The 15,598-nt window shown below is 39.9% G+C and overlaps 1 protein-coding gene across 1 annotated transcript in view; it reads left to right on the top strand.

Moving 5' to 3' along the window:
- The window catches only part of LOC119855815 (chondroitin sulfate proteoglycan 4-like), an 85,558-nt gene extending 75,354 nt beyond the window's left edge, over positions 1–10,204 (top strand). Inside the window, exon 11 of the mRNA XM_038402584.2 lies at positions 9,255–10,204. The gene's annotated coding sequence lies outside the window, so the exon portion shown is untranslated. The remainder of the gene's footprint in view (positions 1–9,254) is intronic.
- The last annotated feature ends 5,394 nt before the right edge of the window (positions 10,205–15,598 follow it).

Genomic DNA, 15,598 nt, shown 5'->3' with positions numbered 1-15,598 from the left:
GTAAGATTAAAAAGGGTGCTAGTCTGTATGAGTTGTGCAGCACTTCACAAAAGTAAATGAAGAGGTGGTGGTGCTACAAAGTTTAGGTGTATACATGAAATCATGAGAGTAAGTTGTGTGAATAACTTCCATCCCATCACACACCTGTCGATGACTACAATCCATGAAAAATAAGAAAAATGAAATTCTTTATACTTTTTAAACTTACGGCGGGACTATCTGTATCACCTCTATAAGAGTCTCTAGGAGATGGACTTTTACAGGGCTCAGGGGCCTAGATCCCAAGATCAAATCTGGATGCCAATTGATTATATATACTCTGATGGGGAGAGAGATAAAAATCATGCAATTTTTAATCATTTATTTATGGTCTGGCCTAACTCCCTAGAAACACATAAGTCACCTGTAAAGTCAAACATCTCATTCGTTAAAATGGCACCAATTTAATACTTACCTATGCATTGGATTGATGGCCCTGGAGTTGGCGGTCCTATTGATTCATATACAAACATCAATATGACAAATACTGTCCTACTACAACATTACATTCCTGGCTAGGGGGAAATCAGCTGTAAGGCTTAGATTAGTGTCTATGCCTATTCCTTCCTCAGAGGCTCTACTGAGTTTGCCAGTTGGTACCCATTGTGGTGGTGGGATTTTGTCCCCAGGGAACTGGACTAAACACCGATTTATCTTACAGATGGTAATAATTTTGTCAATACTGACCTGGATTCAAACCAGCCAACTACTGCTCTGAATGCAAAAGATCCAATAGAAAATCTCTGGCTCATTACTAAAGCCCAAGATATCCAAACCTTCTATAAACTCTTTAATCAGAAGGTTCATTACACACAATTTGTTGTTGCTACTGTATGGGAACTAATCTGTTTGTTCCCTTTAGATACACAGCACAGCTGCAAGTGTAAGCCAGGTCATAGTTTTAAACTTGCTGTAGTCTGGGTGAAGTTGATCACTTAACAGCTAGTCTTTTCCTAATACAGATAGGCCCCTTTTATAGATTAAGGGCCAGGACCTCAGTGCATTAGGAAGCATTGTACAGCATCAGACAATGGGGGGCATATTTTCTCCTGTGTTTTGATCTGCTCAGAGCCAGAGATTCTGCCAGGTTCACACCATCTGAGAAATGGTGGGGAAATTCTCAGATTGACAGCTGTGGCCAGATCCCAGCTCCTTGGGAAGATATGCAAACATACACAGCTACCACTTTAACTTCTGTTTTTTTTGTAATTTTTTTTTTAAATCACAGGATCACAAAATCCTGACATCAATATATTAAAAACTACATATTTGAGTTAGATCTTTAGCTGGTTTAAACTGGCGTACCTCTGTTGAAGTCAGTGGACCATATTGATCTATACCATTTGGGGATCTGGTTCATCATCTATAAAATGTTGATTTTTGTAATGCCATCGTACATGAAAGACATATTACATCATGACCTCAATAGTGTATTTTTCCCCATTTTGTCACCCATGTAAAGTTAAATTTTCTCCATTAAGGCTTTGATATTGTTTCTACCATTTGTAATGTACTGGAGTTGTGTTAGAGTTCTGTTATCTGATTATTACATTTTTTATTATTAACAAAATCATGAGTACCCATTTCATGGTGTTAACTGGAAGATTTAATTTACCTAGCAATCCACTACATGGATTTTTTGAACAGGACAAATCTTAATATTTAGAACTGTGGGAAGACTTCTGTAATCATTGTTCAAATGATCTTAAAAAAATCATGTTAAGATATCTACTTTTTTGGCAAGATCTCCAGTATTGACTATGCTGAGCTACACCTGCATCATGTAGTCTGGTTTCCAGTAAAATCCATTCAAATTAATGTGTTAAAGATAATAAGCAAGATATATTTTTGTTTTTCTCATGATATTGCTTCACAGTCTTCTGACTGTATGATACGTAAATCAGTTTCCTAATTATCTTTTCTCTCCTGTGTCAGTGGGTGTGAAAAAGAATTAAGTCCTTTGCATGTATTGTCTGCAGGGCAGCCTTCTGTTATCTAACATGAAAAAGTCCTTTTCCTTAAAAATGCCAGGCTGCTACGACTGAAAACATGCTTTGGGTACAGTATAAGAGTCATATTGTCAGATAAAGTTAAAGCATATGTTTCAAAGTGCCAAAGATGGGTAAAGTATCACACAAAGATTCTTTAGAGTACGTCACTGACCTTAACCTCTAAGCCATTAAAGAAAGAGAGATGCAAACGACTAATATCTTCCACAGGAACATATGATTAAGAACAAAGAGGAGCCTGACTCAGTGTCTACAACCTATCTTTGAAGGCCCCCTAAAAAAACTAGACACACAGGAAATTGCCTGGTTTCATTTCACCCTCTTTTGGGGGGAGGGGACAGATAATGAAGAACTTCAAATGACTCGTTAGGGCAGCTATATCATTTGGTTAGATCCGACTTGCCTGTGGCAGTTTTTACCACTTAGACCAAAGAGCTTTGTGTACACATAGGATGTGTAGTGATGAGAGAATGCATCTTTGCAATAAGATTTAACATGAAGTATAAAATCTAGAGCATGAGGTTGCATTACTTTCGTAAGGAGAAGTAAGCTGTAAAGATGAATGTTTTTTCCTGTAGTCATTTCTCCCAGGCTGATGTGTTGTAAGAACTCAGATTCTCAATGACAAAAGCCTTCTGAATGCCCTTCCTCAAGCATCCTACACTTAGAGAAGGAGAGCCTGGATTCTTTATCATAGCTGTTTACATACTCTTCTTGCCAATAATCAGCACTGGAATCTCGCACCTTTACAACATCGATCAAAGCAATGTTGCCTACACATTATTGTCAAATATTTCACTAATCCTGTAGTTGCTGGACAATGGTGTTCTCCCATTGCTTCTGCGACAGTGCTTGCTTTGACTTCAAGCATTAATGAGTTGCACTCTGCTGTATCTACTCAGATCTTGAACAAGTTGTTTTCCTGATCCACTTAGGGTTTTTCTAATACCGCTAGGTTGGCTGCAGAGTTGAAGCTACTGTGTTTTCATGCAGAGGTGTACAATATAAAATACAAAATCAAATTTACTGGTGCATAGAGTCTTCATTCCTCAGCATTTTGGAATTGGATAGGCTGAATTCGAGACCTCCCTCCTTGCACTTTTTTCCAGTCCAATCTACCTTATAAGTACTGTGGGCTCTTGCTTAAAAATCCAGAACTGAGCTTTTACATAACAGTGTTTCAGTTCGTTTCCTATCAAGATAATCAGAAATGCTGCTTTTATGAACCTAAAACTAGAAACATTTAAAACAACTACAGATTTGACATTATTATCTTTAAGTCAGAGAATTCTATAAGCAGGTGGTGTACTAATCTTGAGATGGCACATGCAAGCGCTGTATGCATATGAACGAGACGAATATTAGGATCAGTCTAGCTAAAAGCAGAGTAAATAACAGCCCAGATCAAATAAGTACAACTACGTAATGAGTTTGCAATTTAATAGGAACAGCTAAGAATCTTTATAATCAGGGCAAGCATTTCATATACATTAAGCACATCTCTTACAGCACATTACATTAGCACCATTGTCTGGTAGTGAAGAAAATGTGTATTGGAATAAGATGGTACAAATAGGAATATTAATATGATGCTGTCACCTCTTCATTGGTTTGAGTTTAATGAGATGCTTTCCAGGTTTCTTCATTTCCTCACAGTGCTGTTTTTCCTGATTATATAACATCTCACTAAAAACCATTGGTGATTTGATAAAGAAAATCTCTGACAATGTACCCCATGTCATCTTTGCTTCTTTTCTTGTTTTTTGAAAGTCTGGTAGATACTGCTTCATGAAAAGGTAGACGAACGTATTTGAAAAAGAATGTTAATAAGAGAAGAGAGAAATTAAAATGATGTTTCAAAAGGAGTATTCAATGGAACATACCACTCAAATAACAACTACGTTGAGCTGAATTGGCATAGTATGTTTTGTAGCTATACCAGTAGAAAGGGAGATTTTTAAAGTTATGTTGGGTGAAAGCCACAGATAAACTTTGTTACCATGCATCTGAGCCAGCCATAGTTAAGAGGATGAACTGAAAACATTTCCTGTTTACCCAACACATACTTTTTCTAATCATTCTCTTTTCTCTGAAATCTCTCTTTTTTGTCCTCTTTTTCTTTGCTGTCATTGTGTGCATTTTGAGCCTATGGATTGGAAGTGTTCATAAGAGTGAAGGCTCCTATGGCTGAGAACTAATTGCTGCAGAGATATTAAAGTAAGGTTATGCTATCACTACTGCTGATTTAACTATTGGAAGAGGGCCTCATGACACAAAACATTGTCTCATACTAAGGGAGGTGAAAGACAATGCTGGGAAAATCTTCAGTTAAAGTCACAACTAGACACAGTAAAAAATAATGTATGTCACATTTGCAAGATGGGGAAATTTACCCTGGAATGCAGAAAAAACTGAAAAGGACTCGGAGCAACAGCAGATAACCACTGTAACATGAGATCCCAGTGTAATGCTGTAGTAGGAGGTGCACACAGTCTACAGATGTCAGATATCAAGTAGGACTAAGGAAGTGGCAGTACCTCTGTATATGGCATAAATGAGACCATTACTAGAATACTGTGTTCAGTTCTGGTGTCAACACTTATAAAAGGATGTTGGAAAACTGGAAAGGGTTCTGAAAAAGCTATAAGAATGATTAGAGGTGAAACGTTCACGGAAATAATTGAGGAGAACATGTCTTCTAGTTAGACATTGGGACTGAGACTTACCTTATGGTAAGACATTTGAGGAAAACGTGTTATATTGAGAGAGTTAAGAAACTCATTATATTTAGAGACTAACAAATTTATTAGAGCATAAGCTTTCGTGAGCTACAGCTCACTTCATCGGATGCATTTTTGCGAATACAGACTAACACGGCTGCTACTCTGAAACCTGTCATTATATTTAGTTTATGGAAGAGAAGGGTAAGATCATGGTCTACGACAGTGGTTCTCAAACTGTTGTACTGGTGACCCCTTTCACATAGCAAGCCTCTGAGTGCGATCCCCCTTAAAAATTAAATACACTTGTTTAGATATTTAACATCATTATAAATGCTGGAGGCAGAGCAGGTTTAGGGTGAAGGCTGACAGCTCGCAATCCCCCATGTAATAACCTTGCGACCCCCTGAGCGGTCCCAACCCCCAGTTTGAGAACCTCTGGTCTACAAGTACCTACGGGGGAATAGATTTAATCTAGCAGGCAAAGGTATAACAAGATCAAATAGCTGGAAGCTGAAGCTAGACAAATTCAGACTAAAAATAAAGGAGTTCACATTTTTAGGAATGAAGGTATTTAACCATTGGGACAACTTACCTTGGAACATAATAGATTCTCGATCACTTGAAATATTTAACTCAAGACTGGATGTCTTTTTAAAAGATATGCTATAGCTCAAGCAGCAGTTATGGTCTTGACTCGGTCAGAGTCTATGGCCTATTATGCAGGAGGTTGGTCTAGATCAGTGTTTTTCAATCCGTGGATAGGGTAGCGGCATGTAAGGCACTGGGTCACCTTGCTCTTGTCAGCACCATTAAAAGTCCCGTCAGTGGTGCTACCCAGCTAAGGCAGGTTAGTGCCTAACTTTTCCAACTGTGCCCTGGAAGCAACCATATGTAAAAAGTTAACACCTACAATTTATAGGTCCGGCCAGGTAGACATGCAAAGAGGCCAGGTGAATGGGTCAGGAAGACTAAAATATCCTTCCACAACCACCAGAGTTCAGGGATGGCAGGCTCATTTATTGTCTTTAAAGACTGGTTAATTATGGAGGAGAGTGGCAAGAAAATACCTTGAGAAGAGTCCCGAAAATCATGTTGTTATATTTATTGCTTTATTATATTATTTATTTTATTTTATATCTGATTGTGTCCATAATGTCAATTGCTGTAAAAACATAAATGAAGACTCAATTCCTGCCCTGAAGAGATTAGAATGTGGAAAGTCAACCAAATGCAAAAGCATATGGGAAAAGGGGACAAAATACAAGTGAAGTCAAGGTAATGACTAAGATTGTGTCTTAATAGCTCATTTTTTAAAAAAAATTAGATATACAGACTATTCCCAATTGTCCTTCAACCTTTCTACTTGTAATCAGATAATTTCTTAAAAGGTTGGAGTGGTGATGTTGATGATGAAGATACATGTTACAATGAAATGAAGCTTATGGGTTATAGCTGAGGAGGTTAATCCTTCACTAAGAATAAAAATATATGCTAATTTAGCAAAAATATTAGTAAAAATAAATAGTCATTATTTAAAAATCTTTTTGGCATCATAAATCCCCAAATTAACAGTGAGCTCTTAATTTTAGCAAGAATAGATTTATAGTGTTTTTCCATCTGTTTATTTGAGTGTTATTTAAAGCAGATTCAGCATTTTTACAAGACTTCGATACTTTAGTTGGCACACTAGTCCCTCCAGAAACCTGTCTTTAATTTAATTAGAGAGAAATCAATTCCATATTGAGTACTTCTCCTGAAAGAAACATTTTATGTACATCACTAATGTAAACACTATTATTTTAATGTACATATTTTTAGTAGTATACATTCTATACTTGGATTTTCTGGAGATACAAAATGTTTAAGTTTACTAGTGAACTGGAAAACACTTCTGATCTGACCTTTACTTACAAATGTCAAAGACAGATGAGCTCTTCCCCGCAATATCTCGAGAAATAAAGGCGTTCTTGTGGTTCTTTCTGTAAGACAGTGAGGGCTCTCAGTTGTGAAACTGACACCAGTCATTACCCAGAAATCTGACATAGCAGATGGTCAGTGGCTTTTACAGGAAACTGTCAGCTCTAGTTCAGTATTTTCTTTTGATGCTGAATATAATGTTGTGATGGTAGTGTTATTTATCTCTTTCACAAGAAAAGGGAAGCATGCATCATTTACTAGGTTCACTAGCATGAGTTTGTGATTCAAGCCATCAACTCTTTCAGAGCAGCTTAACTGTGTGAAGGCTTTGAAGGTGAAAGGCACAGGTGTAGCGTACACATACCTTTGTAACATACCAATACAAAATGAAATCCATAAATTGCGTTCTTTTAGCAACAGTGTTCATATGTAAAAAGTTAACACCTACAGTTTTTCTGCAAACACTCACTCTAATAAGGGATAAATGCATGCTGTGAAGTAGTTCCTTTCATAGAGTTTAAGGCCATTAGCTCACCTAGCCTGACCTCCTATATATCAGAAGCCACTCCATTTCACCCAGTTACCCCTATACTAAGCCCAAAGACTTTAGTTAGACGAATGCATTTCAGTTCTCAGGAGACTAGACAGCATGCCACAGGCAGAGAACAGGAGCAGCCAAGCCACCAGTACTGGAGGTGCCTGTAATAGCAGAAAATTGATTAGGTGAGATATACACAGGTGATCCATGCCCCAAGCTGCTGAGGAAGGCAATCCCCCTTCCCACCCCCACAAGATCCTTGCCAATCTGACGGGGGGATGGAAATTCCTTCTTGACCCCAAATCTACTAAGCAGTATGATCCTGAGCCTACAACCAAGGGGCACCTAGAAAGAAGCTGTTACATTAGAGAGGGCTCAGGAAGTTAGCAGTCCTAGGTTCTAATCACAGATGCAACTGATTTACTGTGTAACTTGGAGTAAATTATTTAGGCTAGATTTTTGAAAGGTGGCCCAAACTGCGATATGGTGGACCCACTTTTCACAGGTTTGCTGGACTTACAACTCCCTTGCCTTCAATTGGAGTTTTGAGTCTCAGCACTTCTTGAAATCAGGCCAAAGTTGGGTCACAAAAACTAAGTCATCAAAAAGCAGTGGTTACTTGAAAACTTTACTTTTCTAGCCTCATCTTCCCCATCTACAGATAATATTTTCCCTCTGTTGTAACCAAGCTTTATTTATTCATGTTTTTAAAGGACCTTTGAGATCTTTAGATGAAAAGTGCAGTGGAATTTACACAGTATTATGTATTTTGGTGGGAAGGAGAGAGATCATAGGAAATAAATTGCCATTAACAGAGGGACATATGGATGGAAATAAAAACTACTGTCTGGAAAAAAAAAAAAAAAGCTCCCTAAGGGAGGTCTGGCAACAGTAGTGGAAGTAGATGCATAGGCTACAAACATCTGTACTTCAGCATATTTTAGGTTAAGGGCCACTCTGACCACACCCAGCCTCATCATGGGCTTGATCCTCATACATGCTGAGTACTCTGGCTCTAATTCAGAGAAGCACATAAGTACCTGCTTAACTTTAAATATGTAGATAACTCAGTTGGCATCAAGAGGACTATTCCCCAAAGTCATGGCTTCCCTTCATTTTCTACCACCAAATCTCTACAAAATCTACCTCTCTGCTCTTATTGCCTTTCATTGTCTTCTTTGTTGTACTCAAGTAATACAACTAACTGCCCCATTCCTATCCTCTGCCTTTTCTTGCCTCTGCGCCTTTCCATATACCCTAATTCCAATCCCTGATCCAATCTGCTGTGCCCCCGCAACTCCTCCTTCAAGTAATGTCTTTCCACAAGGTCTGTTAAAACAAGAGCTCCCCTCTGACATGTTAAATTTGTTGTCTGGATTTTTTAAAAATAAAAATAAAATAAAAAAAATCCTGGAACACAGGATTCTTATAGTGAACCATTTCCTCAACCTTCCCTAGCCCCTCTGCCTTAGTCTTGCTTCATGATTTTTTTATATTCTATTAGAATTGTAATAACTAAAGAAATTAGAGACAGAAAATACCTGTTATGTAATTGAATCCTTGCCCATGGCAATTTATTACAATACATTGTTCCTTACAATAAACCCAATCCTGATTCACAAGTTAACAGTGAACTAACAACTGAAAAGCCCCTTTTCACTGAAGTCATGGCATACATAGTACTGTATCAAGTCATGCATTAGAAAAAAAATATCAGGGGCTGATCTGATAGACTCCGTACACACACACACACACACACACCCCATAGTGAAGATTGTTGGAGTGAGTAAAGTCCGTAGAATCTGTCCTGTAATACATGCTATATGCAGAGTGACTAATGTTCACGCGTCCTTCATTAGCAACTCAATTGTGTAAACATTTCCTGTTTGCAATAGTCCTGGATGTCTCTTCAGTCAGACATGCACAGTTGTGCAATTTGACCTCTTCCAGTGCGTATGAAACTATTTCAGCTTGCTATAAATTACAGGGGCGATGCTCCATTTTTAAAATTTCTTTCTTTTATTCCAGAGGCTTCTAACTGTTGTTTTGTATGGTATGATGAAGATACATTTGAAAAGGGAATGAAGGGAAGCGAGTGGCAAATAAGAAAAACAAAGAAAAAGAATAGAAAATGAGCAGAAGATTGCACAAGAGGTTAAGATAAATAATAAGGCCTTTCCCAAGTACATTAGGAACAAGACAACTCATCCTTATTTAAAAATTTTTAAACTATTTCTATTTCTAAACCTGTTAATTTAGATGAATGATGCAATTGCTAAAGAAATAATGCCTAAATTCCACTCCCTTTTTAAACAGCTGAGCAGTAAAATGGAAAAAAACAACTTTTATTAAAACTGATGAAATTCAGCTATATACAATCAAATGCTGCTCCTGCTTCTATCAGTAACAAAACTCCCATTGCCTTCAATGAAAGCAGGATCAGGCCTTTGTAGACTATCTTATCCTTTGTTCTCTCTCCATCCTGCAGTCTCAGAAATGAATTGTATGTTTGTTCCAAGGGCACCAAAGCGTGTTGTCACTCCGATCTATTCCATAAGTGAGTTCCATAATCATGGGTCAGTTGCCAAGAAAGATGTTTCCTGGAAAGTTAACAATTCCATTGTTCCAGGAGAATGTAGTTACTATGGGAAGTTATGATCACAGGGAGTGAGATGGTTCCTCAAGTAACCTGAGTCACTTTTATGGAGAACTTTGCCAATCGAGGACTGAAACATTGAATATGACATCTACTTTGCAAAACAAGACCCCATAGCAGTGAGTCTCAGAGCACAGGTCAACTGACTCAGGCTAGCACTATGGAGCTAAAATCTGATTCTGAAACCAGGCAAGGAGGTTTGGTCTCAGAACCTGGGTTCCAGCCCGAGTGCCGTGGGAATGTCTACACTGCTATTTTTAGCACCATAGTGTGAGCCCAAGTCAGCTGACCTGGGCTATGAGACTCATTGCTTCGGGGGGGGCTGAGGTGGGATGGGTTCAGTATAGACATACCCTGAGTATTCAATGGGGAGCCAGCCAGTGAAGACAGCAAAGCATCAAGGTAATATGTTCTAGGCAGCGTGCACTGTTCAACAGATAACCTGCTGGGTTGTGAACCAGTTGAAACAATTTTAAGATACGAAGTGTGGTAACAATAAAGTCTAGAGGTCACGAATATGAAGATTGTCATGGGAAACTCTGGATTTGATCTCTTCTCTAAGCTTTCTCAAGAACTCCACCTTTAAGAGGATTCTGACTTCAACACATTCAGCTGATGAAACACAGATTAAACCCTGTAGGGAATATTTTCAAAAGTACCTAAGTGACAGAGGAGCCTAACTCCCATTTTCAAAAGTGACAAGACACATAGGAACTCAAGGCCCCTGGAAAGTGTGGCTCACTCCAAGTCCCTAAATTGCTTTTGAAAATGGGACTTAGGCACTACATCATTAGAACGCCAGTGTGGCTGCAAGCTATTTTACTGCCCTAATAAGCATGCCCTTATAAACAATACACCCACTTTTTGATGGTGTGTGAGAACCTGAGCCATATTTCTTTATACAAAGTCAGGCTTCACTTCTGTTTATGGCCAAAAAGGGGGAAAGCTTTATTCATGTTTGAAATATACACCAGCAAAGGTCTTGAGCTGATCTGCATGAGGTAGAGAAAAATATATTGTATCCTGGGCTTCCCACCCACAAGTAACTTCTTTAATTTGTTATACAAGCCACCATTTTACCAAAATCTTGGTAAATGCCACTTGATAGGATATAGATATTCAGGCCTGTCTGTAAAGACCTATACGCTAAGAATTTAGGTGTATTCTTATCACTTGGCTAGTTATAGAGGTATAAAAGAAAGAATCAAAATCACTGTCTGCCAGTGTAAGGGCCTTCTCTCACTGTGACAGTCTGAGACCCTGTGCTTAGGGTAAGGCCTTTGGCTAAGCAGCAGAGGCAGCCATAAGCTGGGAAGCGTCCGGTCACCTCCTCACATTCCAACCTAGTCACATTGAAAAAAGGTGCTATTGGGCTGTTAGGAATACAGTCCTGTCCTGATAATGCCATCGCCTCCAGAGAAATGGAAGTACCTAGAAGATGTAAAAGGAAACTTAGTGTGCTAGCATCCTGTCTGGCAAGAACTCACTTATCAATAGCTGGGATGTGAAATCCTCATTTCTGTGTTGTTCTATCACGGTAGTCCCCATTTACCTATATTTGTCTGTATAATCTCTGTCTGATTGTTTCTGTCTGCTGTATAATTAAGTTTGCTGGGTGTAAACTAATTAAGGTGATGGGATAGAATCGGTTAAATAATCATGTTACAATATGTTAGGATTGGTTAGTTAAATTTCAGGAAAATGATTGGTTAAGGTATAACTAAGCAGAACTCAAGTTTTACTATATAGTCTGCAGTTAATCAGGAAATAATGGGGGGAAATGGGAACAGGGAATGGGCGTAGGAAAATTGGAATCATGTTTTGCTAAGAGGGGAATGGGAACAGGGACACAGGTAAGGCTCTGTGGTGTCAGAGCTGGGAAGGGGGACACTAAGGAAGGAAACTGGAATCATGCTTGCTCACCCCAATAAAGTTCACCCCAATAAACATTCAATTGTCTGCACCTTTGGACTTCGGGTATTGTTGCTCTCTGTTCATGCGAGAAGGACCAGGGAAGTAAGTGGGTGAAGGAATAAGCCCTCTAACACCACTGTACCATCTAACTCCCCTTACAAGGTACTAAACTACAGGTTTCTGAAGGCAAAAATGTCCTAAAAATTAAGCTCTTGCATCTCACAACTGATCAGTGTTGTTTTCACTTACTATATTTCTGAAACAATGCTGAACTCCTGGGTAAGGGGAAAAGCTTTAAAAGGCAACCAGTCTGAAGGAAACATGAGAAAAAATACATGATCAGACAGTGCCTTGAATTGAAGAACAAAGATGACTCATGCCCTGCCATTCATGAAAAGTGCAATGTCTAAGAAAAGTGTGTCCTGTACAACACATTTTTACAGAAAAGATGCTGACTCACTAGAAATATTAGGAGTACATAAACAGGAAGCTGAGATTGTGACCACAGACAATCAGCATCTGAGATAAAGTGCTGAGCAAGCTTTAAAGTATTTCTGTGCCAGAAAATAGGGAACTCCAACTAATCTAATGTCATTTCTTGGATTTATCCTCTAAATAAAATGTCTTAATGTTTGTTTTCCACCTGGAGTATTGCAGAAGAGCTAGTTGGCACACTGACAAATAAGAGCCTGAGTCTGCCATCTGCCAAACACATCATGGAAAGTACTGATGCCCTCGATGCCAATTGAACTCAGGGTTCCTCAGCATCTAAAAGGTTGGCTCTAGGATGCAGCTCTTCTCTTAGGAATGGCCCAGTTTTGCTCGGGTTTAAAACAATGGAAGTGGAGCATGGTCAGACCTAGAATGAAGGGGATTTTTAATCTGCTAGCTACACCCCACTGTGTTTGCATGTTGCATTGTTCTGTAATATCTCAAACTAGCTGCAAGAGATGTGACAAAGGTACCAGCTTGGAAAGCTAACTTGTAGCTTTTTTTAATAAAATGTGTGTTCTGAATGGGTTAAACACACTTTGCAAACTACTGCAGACTGGCCTTGCTAAGAAAAGTAGCTAAACAGCTGGAATCTCTGCTTTGTAATACAGTGTAGTCTCTAAATTGGGCACCAAGATTTCAGAATGTCAATAGTTCAGCTGCGTCACTGTTTGCAGAAAGAGAAAAAAAATGACTCCAGCTGTGAGGCTTCCCAGGATTGTGAGGCACTTTGCTACCTCTTGCCCTTGCCATGAGGAAACATTATCTGGGCTTGCCTGGCATAGGCGTGGACTCCGTGGGTCATCAGGGGCTCAAGCACCCATGGAAAAAAAATAGGCTGGCCAATGTTGCTGTTCTGGCATCCCTGGGTCTGGCCACTAATCAACTGTTCAGCAGCTGGCCCCATGTCCCCAACAGCTCTTCAGCGGCTGCATCATTGATCAGCTGTTGAGCAGACTACCCCACCCATCAGCTGTTGAGCAGGGCTGCCCCCCCCCACTCACTCCTGTTTGCCCCTCCCCCCTCACTGCCCTTAAAGCAGGAGAGGGCAGAAAGGAGCCAGTGGAGGGTGGGAGGTGTTCAGGGGGAGGGGGTAGAGTGGGGACAGGAAGAGATGGAGTGGGGGTGAGGCCCCCATGGGAGGAGGTGGAGCCAGTGTTGGGTACCCACCGGCAAAACCAAAATTCAGCTCCTGTGCTGCCTGGAGGGAGCTCTCCAACCCTATCAGCCATGGGCAACACAAGCACTCAAGGCCTGCACCTAGCTTTCTGTCTCTCTATAGGCTAGAGATAAGCAAACTCCAACCCTCAAGCCCTTCGAGTGTCCCCTGGAGTGTCCAGCCCCAGGCCCACTCACAGAATTCGCAGATATACTGCTCCCAAAGAAGCAGTACACACCATCTTACCATTTTCACCTCAGGATCACCTCTCCATTTAACACACAGCACTTAGATATGGGTATAGTGAAAACAAGTAAAGTTTATTTAACAAAGAGTAGAGATTAAATGAGAGCAAGTAGCTATATTGGAAACAAACGGTTACAAGTAAAATAAAATCATAACGTGCATTCTAGAAGCTGGTCTTACTGAACTAGTTACTGTCATGTCTTAGCTCAGTGGTTTGAGCATTAGGCTGCTAAACTCAGGATTGTGAGTTCAGTCCTTGAGGGGGCCATTTAGGGATCTATCTGGGGCAAAAATTGGGGATTGGTCCCGCTTTGAGTTGGGGGTTGGACTAGATGACCTCATAAGGTCCCTTCCAACCCTGATATTCTTTGATTCTATTACTCATCCTCTTTTTTCAGCCAGACAAGCTGTGATCCATTTCTCATGAAACAAGCCACACTCTCAGCTTGTCTTCTCAGTGAAGGGTCTCGGGTGTATTTTAATACCTCCAGTTATTGCCCTCAGATCCATTGTCTTTCCTCATAAACAGGATGATGTACCCCCACCTCCAAACCCGCACCGGCTGTTTCTGTTTCTTCCTGCAGATCTTCTCTCATGTGAATTCACAATCTCTCTATTAGCCTCAGGCTCAGTAATGCAAATAGGCCTTCATTTTGATACATACACTGCACAATACACACCTAATAAGAGAGAGAGAGGTAAATAACTCCTACCTCCTGCCAGAACAGAATCTGTCCAAGGCCTGTCACCTGCTGGTGACCTGCTTCTAACTTTGAGGTTTTAAGAACATAATTTCCAGTATAGATACAGAACTTCTTAACTATTATCCATACATATCTTTTGCAGTGACTATGATGACCAGTAAGCTAGTGGCTCTTGGTACACATCTTAGATGCCACCCTTTGGTGAATTAGTATGCATGTACCAGACCCAGGGGTAAAACCTCATGCATCTCCTCTGCCCTCTTGACATCAAGTTGACATCAAGAGGTCCCTGGCTCACACAACCAAAATCTCACCTAAGCAGCTACTGCTGTTAAATTTAACATAGGGGACTCATTGACATTTGTTTAGATCAGCAGTGCTATGCAAAACGGCATCAGAATTATCCAGTCACAGTCTGCAGCTTCAATATTCAGGAAAGGAAAAGGAAACAGAGGATCATTGGGAAGGTAATGGGTGGTCTGTTATCATGAGGTATAAGGAAGGAAGTTGCAGTATTGGTCAAATACAAACAAAACAGCTCAGCCACAATTCTGAGTGGTATAATCATGTTATCAGCTGAAGGCAGTGTAGCAATCTTGCAGAGGTCATTGTTGCAAGGCTTTGTGGAGAAAGCAAACCCAATTCTTTGTTGCCCTGCACTATATACAATCCCCTACACAAGTATAAAGTGAGTGAAAAGTGGGTATAAAATTATACCTCACCAGAATGATACATTTTACACCCACTTTGCAGTGGTGTACATGACTTCACAAGGTGCAGGGCAAGGAAGACCCAGGGCCAGAATATTTTAAGAAGAGATTTGATGGAATAGCCAAAGAGTGGTAAACAGGAAGAGGGAGATTGTTCCAAGAGAGAGATTCTGTACTTTAAACTAAATCTTAGATAATGTTAAAAAATAGATCATCAAAAATATGTTCATTCAGTTTTTAAAGTGACCTGAGTTCTGGTGAAAGGTACTACAGATTGACAACCCTGAAGCTTGACACTCTAGCCACAGAGCAGGGCAGCATGAGCAGTGACAGTGGAAACTTCCATATGGTGTCTTGAGAATGTGTTTCACCTTTTTATATGACTTGGATGCGCCACACATGGAGCTGAGTGGGTTGTTCATTTTCCATGCACGTTCATCTTTGGCCTCCCTCCTTAGTACAGCAGCAAGGGTGACTGTTAGTGTCAAATG

Source organism: Dermochelys coriacea, chromosome 5 (assembly GCF_009764565.3).
Source record: "Dermochelys coriacea isolate rDerCor1 chromosome 5, rDerCor1.pri.v4, whole genome shotgun sequence".
In the NCBI taxonomy this organism is placed as follows: domain Eukaryota; kingdom Metazoa; phylum Chordata; order Testudines; family Dermochelyidae; genus Dermochelys; species Dermochelys coriacea.
The sequence above is the reverse complement of the archived record's forward strand: the minus strand, read 5'-3'. Positions and strand labels throughout refer to the sequence as shown.